The sequence below is a fragment of the Eretmochelys imbricata genome, chromosome 1, assembly GCF_965152235.1.
Source record: "Eretmochelys imbricata isolate rEreImb1 chromosome 1, rEreImb1.hap1, whole genome shotgun sequence".
Lineage (NCBI taxonomy): Eukaryota > Metazoa > Chordata > Testudines > Cheloniidae > Eretmochelys > Eretmochelys imbricata.
Window position 1 is genome coordinate 189,392,467 of NC_135572.1, and position 13,842 is coordinate 189,406,308.

The following is a 13,842-nucleotide window of genomic DNA, read 5'->3' on the forward strand; positions in this document are numbered from 1 at the left end:
TTAAAGAAGGGAGATTGACTGCCTGCTATACCAGTCATAGAAGACCAGAATGCCCCACTTCCACTCCTTTAAATCCTTTCACAGTCCATTTTATCTGATCACTTCATTAATTCCCTATGGAGTATCTACACTGGACATCTGTCACAAGCAGGAACCAGCAATTAATTTAGCTGCCTCCCCCCACCACCAAATTCCTGGCTCGATTCCCAGACATCTACTACTGCCTTCTTTAGTACTGGCCAAAAATGTATCAGCTCTCAAGTCTGGCAGATGGACTCCATCCTCCCAGAATAACTCTAACATCCCATGTGCTAGCCTGGATGAGAAACTATCAACTCCCCCTATGAATTTGCCCACCTCCCTGTTCACATATCTCCAGCCTTGTCGAACTGAGGGGGCTTCACAGCTCCCCACCACACAGTGTGTTGCAACATACCCAACCAAATCATTTTTAATCCTGGGAAAAGTTCAGATTTGTCCAAAATCCCTTTTAGCTCTGAACATTATATGAACACCCCATTATATGTTCCCAAGTAATTTTCCCCACCTCTGAGGTGAATCACAATCATATCTGGTGCTGCTCATGGGCCACAACTGTATACAGAAGGGGCATTAGCTGGTCCCATAACATGCCCCTCCTCCAATGCCAGCTCTGGACTGCTTCATCACCAATGTCCAGCTGTGAACCTCCAAACAACCTGGAAGCCCACCTCTGTACCCAGTGAACAATACTGTTCTCACAGATCTAAACTTTCAAGAATCCAGAATGCAAGCACAAGGGAAAATTAACACTGATTCCCACTTGGGCTCTCACACACTTTCTGTATATTTCAGAATGCCAATGCCCAATTGCCTCAACCCCGACACCAGCTGGGCTGGTGCTGCCCCAATCCTGAATTAGTGAGAACCAAATTCATGTTCTGAAAGCCCCAATCTCATCAGTTCTCATTTAAAACTGTAACGAACTAGAATTTTGTGAGGGGACTCCTCTTATTGTGAATAAAGAGGGACCCATCCCTCCCTGGTCTTCTTGTACTATCTGTTCTCATAGCCTTTACAGGGCAGATCCTGGGCTCACCACCCTCCTGTAAAAGTGGATTCAGCCGAACCTGCTTGATCCATCTTTGACCTCCTCAAGATTAATATCATTGATCACCCCCACAATGTACATCCCTCAATTCCATAGTCCTTCCAGAAGAATCCCTACAGGACCCAAGTACTAGTTTGCTGATCCTAAAAGCTCCAAAAAATGCTACCAGGAATGCTGCCCTGAACAAGCCCACCTCTTGTCCACAACTACATGTGGGCTATAGGATCTACACCAGATCCCTAAGAGTTGATGCACACTAAGTTCCACTAGCATATCAAAATTAGGTTAAAGGATAATTTAACATTTGATTTTTAGCACTGGATTTCAATGAACTGAACATATGAACTAGTTTTAACTGAAGTGATTTTGTTAAGACTATTTTAAAGAAAAAATCTCAGGTATTTTGACTAGTAGCACTTCTATATCTTCTTTAAGGATTAAGAGTTTGGATATATGTATTTCCTCTCAACTCAAATAATATATTTTTAAATGCAGAGCTTTTAATGGTCTTGAAAACATCTACAGAGGTAAGGAGGCAAACACAATACAACTGAAGAAAAACTAATATTCTTAGACAAGAAAGAGAAACAACCTCATTAAGATCCATATGTAGTGCTATTAAATTGCTATAGCTGAATCAACTGTGTTGATACAACATGGTTTTACCTCCCTTGGAGTGGTTTATGTTAAACATTTGAACAGCCATAGAGGACGAAATGGAGATGACAGCCTCCCAGCTTGATGTCCTCCTGCTGGAAAATCAGCAAGAAAAATTGTTCTGCTTAGCAGATCTGATATAGCATCAACAGGTCTAGTTTTGTATGTGAATCTTTTATCTTTATTAGAAAGATATTTGTATAGAATACTACCCAAATGCAACAGGGATGAAAGAGATACTATAAAAAGCGTATGTCATATATTTGTATAACAATATTTTGCCATATTGCATTACAGCTTTATAAATAGTGATGATAGTTTTGCTGCATTATCTATAAACTACTTTATTACTACTGCTGATGATTAGCTTCTAATTGTGCATAAAGTTAGTCTATGCTGAACTATCCTATTACGTTTGTAATCTTATACTTCTTCCTCACTACACACCTTCCTACAAGCTGCTTATTAATTTTCAGTCTATGTCATGTCTTATTTTTTTAGACTGTAAGCTCTTTGGGGCAAGAACAGCAATTGTTTATACAGTACAGAGCACAATTAATCCTCATTCTGTCTGAGGCCTCTAAGTGCTAATATAAATGCATCCATAACATGATTCATTATTATTCATTTTTAAGGGGTCTATCAGTGTGGTATGCAGGTGTTATTTATATAAAAGGTTAATGTACAAAGGATGCCCCTGATAGAAACAGCTCTTAAAGGGCAGGATTAAAGAAGTGTTTAATTATCCTCCCCTCAATCATCTTATAATAGCAGACAACAAAATTCTTCCAAGGAATTTAATGGCTCTTGGCTACGCCCCATTGTCAAATCCTGGCAGAGATTCATTAATTACCAGAAAATGCCTTGCAACTCACTTTTTTGGGGAGTGCAGGGGGTTAGTGGTGTTTTACCCTCAAACGTGACTAAAAATTTGTGTACGAAGCTCCATATTTATTATATCTGATTCTCAAATCAAAATGGCTATTTTTAATAGTAATTCTTTTTTTCTTAATGCTACCCCTGCAAATTCCTCATGAGGTCTGAAAGCCAGGCTTTCCCTGTTTTGCATCACCACCACCAACAAAAATTCTTCAGGACAAATCCTATCCTCATAGTTACATCTGTTAAACCCCATGGTCTTCAAATTATTCCTTGTGACACTCTGGAACCTCAAATTTGAGGGTTGTGCATGAGTGTAACTAACTTCATTATGGTTGCGCTGATATAACAGAAGGCAGAATTTGGCCTAGCAGTTGGCCTGGATGTCTTTGTAGGAGCAGGGGTCTGTTCCAATGTTCTTAGCTGAGATTTTCCTTCTCCCTACATTTACAGCTGTTGGTTGCCTGGTTATAGTGTTCACCATCCCAGAGATGACCCTTTTTTTGAGTAATAACCAAACATCCATGTAATAGACTGCTTTCAGGTTACGACAGCTTGATATTTTGGCTTGCTGCTTTACCAATGCACTTAATTTACATATACTTTTAAAGAATTAGGGACTGTCTTTGAACTATGATGTAATGTACTTACAGCAGCAGTCCTCAACACCTGAGTCTCTTTCCTGACTGATTACACTTCAAAACTCTAGTTTAAATGTATTGGTGTAACTTTTATTTGACCAGGATTATGATTATTTTCTGCGCAATCCACCAACTTTCAGTGAAGAAAGTTATCTTCAATCCAGCCAGCCTTCAAATCTCCAACCTCCAGCTAGTTCACAGTGGTCACTAGCAAAACTATTATGCACCCAGATGTGTTACTTACTAAAGTTGCAGCCTAGTTAAACTACATTTCTGGGGTGTTGTCTTATGAAAGTGTATTTGTCCTGTACACCACAGGAAACAGTCATTTGATTTGTTACTGCACCACATACTTATTAAAAAAATAGCAATACACAATATAAATAAAGTACACATTAAATGAATTAAGAACTCACTAACTGAAAGAAAAAGTAGTTGTCAATGGGGAATAATCATTGAATGAGGGTATTTCAAGTGGAGCTCTGCAGGGATCAGTACTAGACCCAATGGTAGTTAACATTTTTATCATTCTGAAAGTAAATATAAAATTATTGCTGATAAAATTTGTGGATGATGAAAAGTTGGTAGAGTAGTAAATAATGAGGAAGAAAACAAGAGTCATACAAAGCGATGTGAATCATTTGGTAAACTGGGCCCATTTCAAACAAAATGCATTTTAATATAGTCATATGCCAAGTTATACGTTTAAGAAAAAGGAATACAAGCCATATCTACAGAATGGGTGGCTCTCCTGGAATGCAGAGATTCTGAAGAAGAGGATCTAGGGCCATACAGAACAAGCAACTGAACAAGAGCTCCCAGTGCAATGCTCTGATAAAACAGCAACGTGATCCATGGATGTATAAACAGGGGAGTAGCAAGCAGGAGTAGGGAGGTGATTTTACATCTTCATACAGCATTACTGAGAAGGATACTGGAATATTGCGTGTAGTTCTGGTGTCTCCATTTTGAAAAAGATGTTAAAAACTGGAGGTGGTGTAGAAAAGAGCCATCAAAATTATTTCAGGGCTGGAGAAAAAGACCACTCTATAGCTTATCAGAAAGCTTGAGAGGTGTGTTGATTACTGTGTAAAAGTACATTCAGGGGGAGAAAATACCCAGTATGAAGGGCTTTTTAGACTAGTGGAGAAAGGCATAAGAACTGCCAGTGATGGGAAACTGAAGCCAGATACATTCAAGTTAGAAATAAAGCATAATTTTTAATAGCAAGGGTGACTAATATAGGGACAAATGACCAATGGAAGTGATATTTTCCATCTTAAAATAAGACTGGATGCTTTTGTGGAAGGTATACCTTAGTGAAGCACAAGTTAACTGAGCTCAATACAGGGGTAAAATGGATGAAATTTAAGGCCCCCAACATACAAGATATCAGATCAACAGTCTTTTCTGGCCCTACAAATCTGAAGTTCCTTCCCCTTTCTGGATAACTCATCTGTAAATTCTATTTCATATTGTCCTACTTTAGTGCATTTACATCATAGGCACATTGCAAATCACTCTGGCTACAGTACTCTCTATCATACCATATTACTACTTGAATAACTTCATGTAGTTACCCAGCTCTATGCCTCTGTTTAGGATTGATTTCACCGTCTCTACACTAATTCTTGGATACCCCACAGAAGGAAATCCACCCCTTTCCCATTATCTACTATATTATCTGGTACCTTCTTGTGTCATTTTTATCTTCCTATCAGCCTATGTTATAGAATCATAAATATATAGGGCTGGAAGGGACCACAAGAGATCATCTAGTCCATTCCCTGGCATTGAGACAAGACCTAGACCACCACTGCAGGTGTTTGTTTAACTTCTTAAAAGCCCTTAATAGCCTTTTCCACTGAGTAACTATCTTTATAGGTAGGAAGTTTTTCCAATACCAAACTTCAGTCTCACTGGCTGCAAACTAAATCAGTTACTTCTTGTCCTATCGTCAGTGGACATTGAGAACAAATCCATCAGCATCTTCTTTATATCAATCCTTATCATATTTGAACACTCCTGATACGTCTGCTTTTCTCAGGACTAAACATGTCCAGTTCTCTCCAGTTTGTCGATATCTTTCCAGAAGTGTGGCTCCCAAAAACTGGACATAGCACTGGAGTGGACCTAGCTGGAGTGTTGAGTAGAGTGATACAATTACCTTCCATGTCTTACATAAGACACGCCCATTAATACACCACAGAACAATATTAGCTTTTTTCCAACTGGATCACCTGACTCATTCAAATTGTGATTTTACTATAACCCGCAGCTCCTTTTCTACAGTACTGTTACATAGCTAGATATTCCCCATTTTGTATCTGTGCATTTGATTTTTCCTTCCTAAGTAAAATATTCACACTGGTCTTTATTAAATTTTATCTTGTTGAGTTCAGACCAAATTCTCCAATGTATCAAGGTCATTTTAAATTCTAATCCTATCCTCCAAAGTGCTTGCACACACACTCCCCACCACTCCCCCAAACATAGTGTCATCTGCAAATGTTAAAATACTCTCTACTACAAGTCATTAATGAAAATATTGATTAGTACTGGAACCAGCAGAGCCCCCCATTAGCTACAACCTCTTTTATAATTATTTCATGATTTTACAACATATCAAAGTTATAGACCAGTCAGCCTAATTTCCTGGCTCCTCTTTGCTCTTCTTTTTAAACTACAGACTATGTTTGCTCTTTTCCAGTCACCAGGGAACTCACCTGTCCTCCATGACTTTCTGAAGACAAATCACTAGATAAGCAACTAGCCCTGGTCTACACTAGGAGTTGAGGTTGAATTTAGCAGCTTTAAATCGATTTAACCCTGCACCCGTCCACATGACGGAGCCCTTTTTTTTCAACTTAAAGGGCTCTTAAAATCGATTTCCCCTGACAAGGGGATTAGCACTCAAATCGGCCTTTCTGGGTCGAATTTGGGGTACTGTGGATGCAATTAGATGGTATTGGCCTCCGGGAGCTAGCCCAGAGTGCTCCATTGTGACTGCTCTGGACAGCACTCAACTCAGATGCGCTGGCCAGGTAGACAGGAAAAGGCCCATGAACTTTTGAATTTCAATTTCCTGTTTGGCCAGCGTGGCAAGCTGCAGGTGACCATGCAGAGCTCATGAGCAGAGGTGACCATGATGGAGTCCCAGAATCACAAAAGAGCTCCAGCATGGACTGAAAGGGAGGTACAGGATCTGATCGCTTTATGGGGAGAGGAATCCGTGCTATCAGAACTACATTCCAGTTTTTGAAATGCCAAAACATTTGTCAAAATCTCCCAGGGCATGAAGGACAGAGGCCATAACAGGGACCCGAAGCAGTGCCGCGTGAAACTTAAGGAGCTGAGGCAAGCCTACCAGAAAACCAGAGAGGCAAACGGCTGCTCCGGGTCAGAGCCCCAAATGTGCCGCTTCTATGATGAGCTGCATGCCATTTTAGGGGGTTCAGCCACCACTACCCCAGCCGTGTTGTTTGACTCCTTCAATGGAGATGGAGTCAAAATGCAAAATGCGACCTTGGAACAAAAGCACACGTGCTATGCATGTTATGTTAACAGCAAGGTTTACCATGAAAGAGTGCACCCATTGTTCTATAAAATGTGTCTTTTTAAATACCACTGTCCCTTTTTTTTCCTCCACCAGCTGCATGTGTTTCAAGGATCACAGGATCTTCTGCTGCCCAGAGGCTAGCGAAGATTAGAAAGCGAAAAAAACGCACTCGCGATGAAATGTTCTCTGAGCTCATGCTGTCCTCCCACACTGACAGAGCACAGACGGATGCGTGGAGGCAGACAATGTCAGAGTGCAGGAAAGCACAAAATGACCAGAGGAGAGGTGGCAGGCTGAAGAGAGTAAGTGGCGGGCTGAAGAGAGGGCTGAAGCTGAAAAGTGGTGGCAGCGTGATGAGAGGAGGCAGGATTCAATGCTGAGGCTGCTGGAGGATCAAACTAATATGCTCCAATGTATGGCTGAGCTGCAGGAAAGGCAGCAGGAGCACAGACCGCTGCTACAGCCCCTGTGTAACCAACCACCCTCCTCCCCAAGTTCCATAGCCTCCTCACCCAGAGACCCAAGAACGCGATGGGGGGGGGGCCTCCGGCCACCCAGCCACTCCACCCCAGAGGATTGCTCAAGCAACAGAAGGCTAGCATTCAATAAAATTTTAAACTTTTAAAGTGCTGTGTGGCTTTGTCCTTCCCTCCTCCACCACCCCTCCTGGGCTACCTTGGTAGTTATCCCCCTATTTGTGTGATGAATTAATAAAGAATGCATGAATGTGAAGCAAAAATGACTATTGCCTCTGCAAGCAGTGATCGAAGGGAGGAGGGGAGGGTCTGGAGGATGGTGTGGATTGCACTCTCAGCAAATTTGCGGATGATACTAAACTAGGAGGAGTGGTAGATACGGTGGCAGGTAGGGATAGGATACAGAGGGACCTAGACAAATTGGAGGATTGGGCCAAAAGAAATCTGATGAGGTTAAACAAGGATAAATGCAGGGTCCTGCACTTAGGATGGAAGAATCCAATGCACCGCTACAGACTAGGGACCAAAAGGCTAGGCAGCAGTTCTGCGGAAAAGGACCTAGGGGTGACAGTGGACGAGAAGCTGGATATGAGTCAACAGCGTGCCCTTGTTGCCAAGAAGGCCAATGGCATTTTGGGATGTATAAGTAGGGGCATAGCCAGCAGATCGAGGGACGTGATTGTTCCCCTCTATTCAACATTGGTGAGGCCTCATCTGGAGTACTGTGTCCAGTTTTGGGCCCCACACTACAAAAATTGGAGAGAGTCCAGCGAAGGGCAACAAAAATAATTAGGGGTCTGGAACACATGACTTATGAGGAGAGGCTGAGGGAACTGGGATTGTTTAGTCTGCAGAAGAGAAGAATGAGGGGGGGGATTTGACAGCTGCTTTCAACAGTGGTAGAAGATGACAGGACAAGGAGTAATGGTCTCAAGTTGCAGTGCGGGAGGTTTAGGTTGGATATTAGGAAAAACTTTTTCACTAGGAGGGTGGTGAAACACTGGAATGCGTTACCTAGGGAGGTCGTAGAATCTCCTTCCTTAGAAGTTTTTAAGGTCAGGCTTGACAAAGCCCTGGCTGGGACGATTTAATTGGGGATTGGTCCTGCTTTGAGCAGGGGGTTGGACTAGATGACCTCCTGAGGTCCCTTCCAATCCTGATGTTCTATGATTCTAGGGTGGTTAGCTTATAGGGAAGTAGAGTGAACCAAGGGGCGGGGGGTTTCATCAAGGAGAAACAAACAGAACTTTCACACCGTAGCCTGGCCAGTCAGGAAACTGGTTTTCAAAGCTTCTTTGATGCGCACCGTGCCCTCCTGTGCTCTTCTAACCGCCCTGGTGTCTGGCTGTGCGTAACCAGCAGCCAGGTGATTTGCCTCAACCTCCCACCCTGCCATAAACATCTCCCACTTACTCTCACAGATATTGTGGAGCGCACAGCAAGCAGTAATAACAGTGGGAATACTGGTTTCGCTGAGGTCTAACCTAGTCAGTAAACTGCGCCAGAGCGCTTTTAAATGTCCAAATGCACATTCTACCACCATTCTGCACTTGCTCAGCCTGTAGTTGAACAGCTCCTGACTACTGTCCAGGCTGCCTGTGTATGGCTTCATGAGCCATGGCATTAAGGGGTAGGCTGCATCCCCAAGGATAACTATAGGCATTTCAACATCCCCAACTGTTGTGGTCCAAATACAAGACAGAACAAGACTTTAAGCAAGCAAGCAGGCTGGTCTGCCTTGTCAGCTTTCCACCCTCTCTTTTATTCTCTCTCTCCTCCTGCGCATTACATACTCCAACAGATAAAAGGAATACACTAGCTTTGTTTAATATTCTTATTTACCAGTTTCTATCTACTGCATTCCTTGCTCTCGGGCCTTGAGCCCAGTCCTGGGAGGCTTCCCATGGTTCATGTCATCTGGGTGAGTTTCCAAGGTTCATGCCATTAAGAGGAGCAGTGTGTGCACTGCTCCTACACAACACTCAGGATGTGCCCTGAATGTTGCCAAGTACACGAACCCTGCATGAATCCTTCACCCAATGGTTATTTTCTGGTGTGGGAATAAAGTCCCTTCCTGCAGCTTTTGAAACAGACCAGAGTTCCTGATGATGCGAGCATCATGTACCTTTCCCGGCCATCCCACGTTGATGTTGGTGAAACGTCCCTTGTGATCTACCAGGGCTTGCAGCACTATTGAAAAGTACCCCTTGCGGTTTATGTACTCACCGGCTTGGTGCTCCGGTGCCAAGACAGGGATATGGGTTCCGTCTATGGCCCCACCACAGTTAGGGAATCCCATTGCAGCAAAGCCATCCACTATCACCTGCACATTTCCCAGGGTCACTACCCTTGATATCAGCAGATGTTTGATTGCGTTGGCTACTTGCATCATAGCAGCCCCCACAGTATGTTTGCCCACTCCAAATTGATTCCCGACTGACCGGTAGCTGTCTGGCGTTGCAAGCTTCCACAGGGCTATTGACACTCGCTTCTCAACTACAAGGGCTGCTCTCATCTTGGTATTCTTGTGCCTCAGGGCAGGGGAAAGCAAGTCAAAGTTCCATGAAAGTGCCCTTACGCATGCGAAAGTTTTGCAGCCACTGGGAATCGTCCCAGACCTGCAACACTATGCGGTCCCACCAGTCTGTGCTTGTTTCCCAGAATCGGCGTTCCACTGTATGAGCCTGCCCTATTAGCACCATGATGCCCACATTGGCAGGGCCCCTGCTTTGAGAGAAGTCTGTGTTCATGTCCTCATCACTCTCGTCACCGCGCTGACGTTGCCCCCTCGCCTGGTTTCGTTTTGCCAGGTTCTGGTGCTGCATATACTGCTGGATAATGCGTGTGGTGTTTAATGCGCTCCTAATTGCCAAAGTGAGCTGAGCGGGCTCCATGCTTGCCGTGGCATGGTGTCTGCACAGAAAAAAGGTGCGGAACGATTGTCTGCCGTTGCCCTGACAGAGGGAGGGGCGAATGACGACATGGCTTACAGGGTTGGCTTACAGGGAATTAAAATCAACAAAGGGGGTGGCTTTGTGAGAAACTGAATGGCCCCCTCAAGGATAGAACTCAAAACTGTGTTGAGCAGGCCGTTGATTTCACAGAGGGAGGGAGGAGAAAATGAATACAAAACAGATCTGGTCTATTTCTTGTTTTGAGGCTCTTCATCTATCTTTATACATCTTGCTGGCAGCAGACTGTGCAGTACAACCGCTAGCCATAGTCGTCTCCTGGGTGCTCGGCAGAAGACGGTGCAGTATGACTACTGGCTATCGTCTTCTGCTAGCTGCAGATTAAAAGACAGTGCACTGCCGGTAGGACTGAATTGCCATGAGATGAAACAAGGGAAATGACCCGGCTGAGTCACTCCCATGTTTGCCCAGGCACCTGGTTAAAAGAGCACCCAGGAGTACGTCGACAACGGCTACATACTGCACTGTCTGCTGCCAAAAGGCAATGAACTGCTGCTGTGTAGCAATACAGTACCACGTCTGCCAGCACCCAGGAGACATAAGGTGATGGTTAGCTAGCGGGCTCCATGCTTACAGTGGTATGGCATCTGCACAGATAACTCAAGAAAAAAGGCGCAAAACGATTGTCTGCCCTTGCTTTCATGGAGGGAGGGAGGGAACGGGGGCCTGACGATATGTACCCAGAACCACCCGCGACAATGTTTTAGCCCCATCAGGCACTGGGATTTCTACCCAGAATTCAAATGGGCGGCAGAGACTGCGGGAACTGTGGGCTAGCTACCCAGAGTGCAAAGCTCAGGAAGTCGACGGTTGCCTCGATACTGTGGACACACTCCACTGACTACATGCACTTAGAGCATTTGTGTGGGGACACACACAATCAACTGTATAAAAACGCTTTCTACAAAACCGACTTCTTTAAATTTGACCGAATTTCGTAGTGTAGACATACCCTTAGGTATTTATAGAGCCTCTTCCTGTTGGGATTTTATGTCCCTTGCTAGGTATAATTAATTTTGTGCCTTAGTTTTTCTGATTTTGTCCCTACACACTTGAGCTATTCTTTCGGACTCCTCCTTCACAATTTGTTCATGTTTCCATTTTTCCTAAGACTGGCTCTCTTAGGCTGTACGTGTCTTTGCTTTTGTACTGTTATGTGTGCCCTATGCATAACGTTGTATCCAATACTTTTGCAATATTACTTCACAGTAAAGTTTGTACTGTTTGTTTCTTTGGAAAACGCCTCGCTTTGCTTACTTGCGCTCTTTGTGTCTCCATTGACTTAATTCAGTTGAGTAATTTTATTCTGATGGGAGGGTTTATTCATTATTTGCATCAGGGAATGGACTGTGGACTATTGTCTCCATATTACTTTAAAGCAAATGCAGACAACTAACATGGAGTGACCTGAGTCAGAACTGGAGAATTTTTTATTTATATAAAGCCAAAGAGTTTCATGTTGCAATACTACTTAGCTGGCCAAAAATTTTAAAACATAACATTGATAGCTTCTAACATGATTAAAAATATAACAGATTCAAATGTATATAAATAGATATAGAAGAGGACAGTCTGCAGGTGAGCAGTGATATGCCAGAAAATCTAACAATATTTTCTAATTGGTTTAGAGGGAGCCAATATTCCAGTGTTCACTGAAACATATTGGAAATCAACTTATTGGAAAAGGGTTAAATTATTCACATCTGGAGTGCGTGTGTGATGGGTGAGAGGAGAACAAAGGAAAAACACAACACACACAATAGTACCGCAAGTTCCCTGTCAGTGATATGACAAATTTGGAACCAAGGAAGCTGCCTGAAAACTTTCTGAAGAGTTTTAATCAGACAACCAGAAAAACAAGGTCAAAAGCTTAGAAGATCCCCCAAAGGAAAATGAGACATTTAAAAAAAACAACAAGAGTAATTACATCTGTGGTTAATTTTGTAGGAAGATTACTAATTGACAAGGAAGCATTTACAATAGCAGCAATCACTGGGATTAAATGTTCTCAGTCAAATAAACTAGGGTTCTCACTTTAAACTGTTCATTGCAGATGTGGTATAGTGTAATTAGATACTTTGGACACAGGTGTCAAATAAGAAAGTAAGCCCAGCTAAGCTGATAAGCTGGAAGGGCATGTGCAAATTCTTATCCAAGGGCCCTTTCTGCTAAAAAGGAATCTCTGCATTCGTTACAAATATCATCTCTATGCCTTTTTCCTTGGGAGGATTCCCTGGAAAAATGTAAGCCAATATAAACCGATGCTAATGGAATCCTATGGTTGAAAGAAGCAAGCAGCTGGGCTTCACTGCCTGAGCAAGAAGTGGTGGTTTGGGGTGGCTTAAGATCTAGTTTCACTCCAGACATACATTAAAGTTTAAAAAAAACATCATTTTTATATAAAACAAACACAATGAAATAAGACAAAATCATCATTTTTTGCAAAACAAAACACACATACAAACCCATCCACAAATCCACAGAGTCATGCAGGGTATCAAAGTGTCTAAATGGATAAATAAGTAAGAACATGATCTATGAGTATAAGGGACTAATATATACACACTAAACTGCAAAAGTATGCAATAATTTCATGTGTAATAAGACATCATTCATTTTTTCCAAATGTTTCTATTAGACAGTCTTTTTTTCCATTAATGCAGCAATAGAGTGCTCACTAAGCCAGTCTATGTACAAGGGAGGAACTGCAGATTTCCATTTTTTCCAAAATAAACTCTTTTGGCCACTAAAATAGTTACTGCAATCCATTTCACAATGTTAACTGGTAATACCGACTCATTCCACATCCTTAAAACATTCAAGCTTGGAGAAGGAAAGATAGTGGCACTTAGTTTGAGAGAGCACTGAACACAGCATTCCAGAACACATGCATTTTTGACAGGTATAGAGGATGGGCAAAAGGCTGACATGTGACTGTTTGGTAACACAGTGAGTGTTGGAGATTTAATCTACCCTTAAATGTTCTGGAGTCCAGTAGCCCCTGCTTAATATCTTGTTCTGGAAGAATCACAAGGATAAAGAACTTGAAGTATCTTTCACATTAAGCCAGATATCCTCCCAGGTTTCTATTGAAATAGTAAAGGCAGAATTCTCCCTTTTTTTTCCCCTTTGAGACTGAGATTAAGAGTATTACAAAGCATTAAGACACCTTAATTCCTACAATGTGATTTGTTTCCATATATTTCTTAACATGTTCTTCTAGAAGTGAGAGAGTTGAAAGAATTCAGTTCTCCCCTATCCTTTCATGAATTTCATGAGCATTGGCACTGAAGAAGGAACTGTGAAACAGCAGTAGCTGATATTTGTTATGCATGTAATTGAATGAAGACCAGTCTATCATCTCATATTATATTTTTTTTTTTTTGGAAAATCCTTTGGCTATCCAAATTGTCTTTAAGTGTGGAGTTTGCCTTGATCCTGGTACACAGGTTATCCCATAGTGGTATGAGAAGAGAATTAGTAAAATCAGATGCTTTAAATTGTATCAACAGATTGCAGGATATCGCATGTAGTTTGGAAGCCTCTTAAGGTATATACAAGAAGAGAG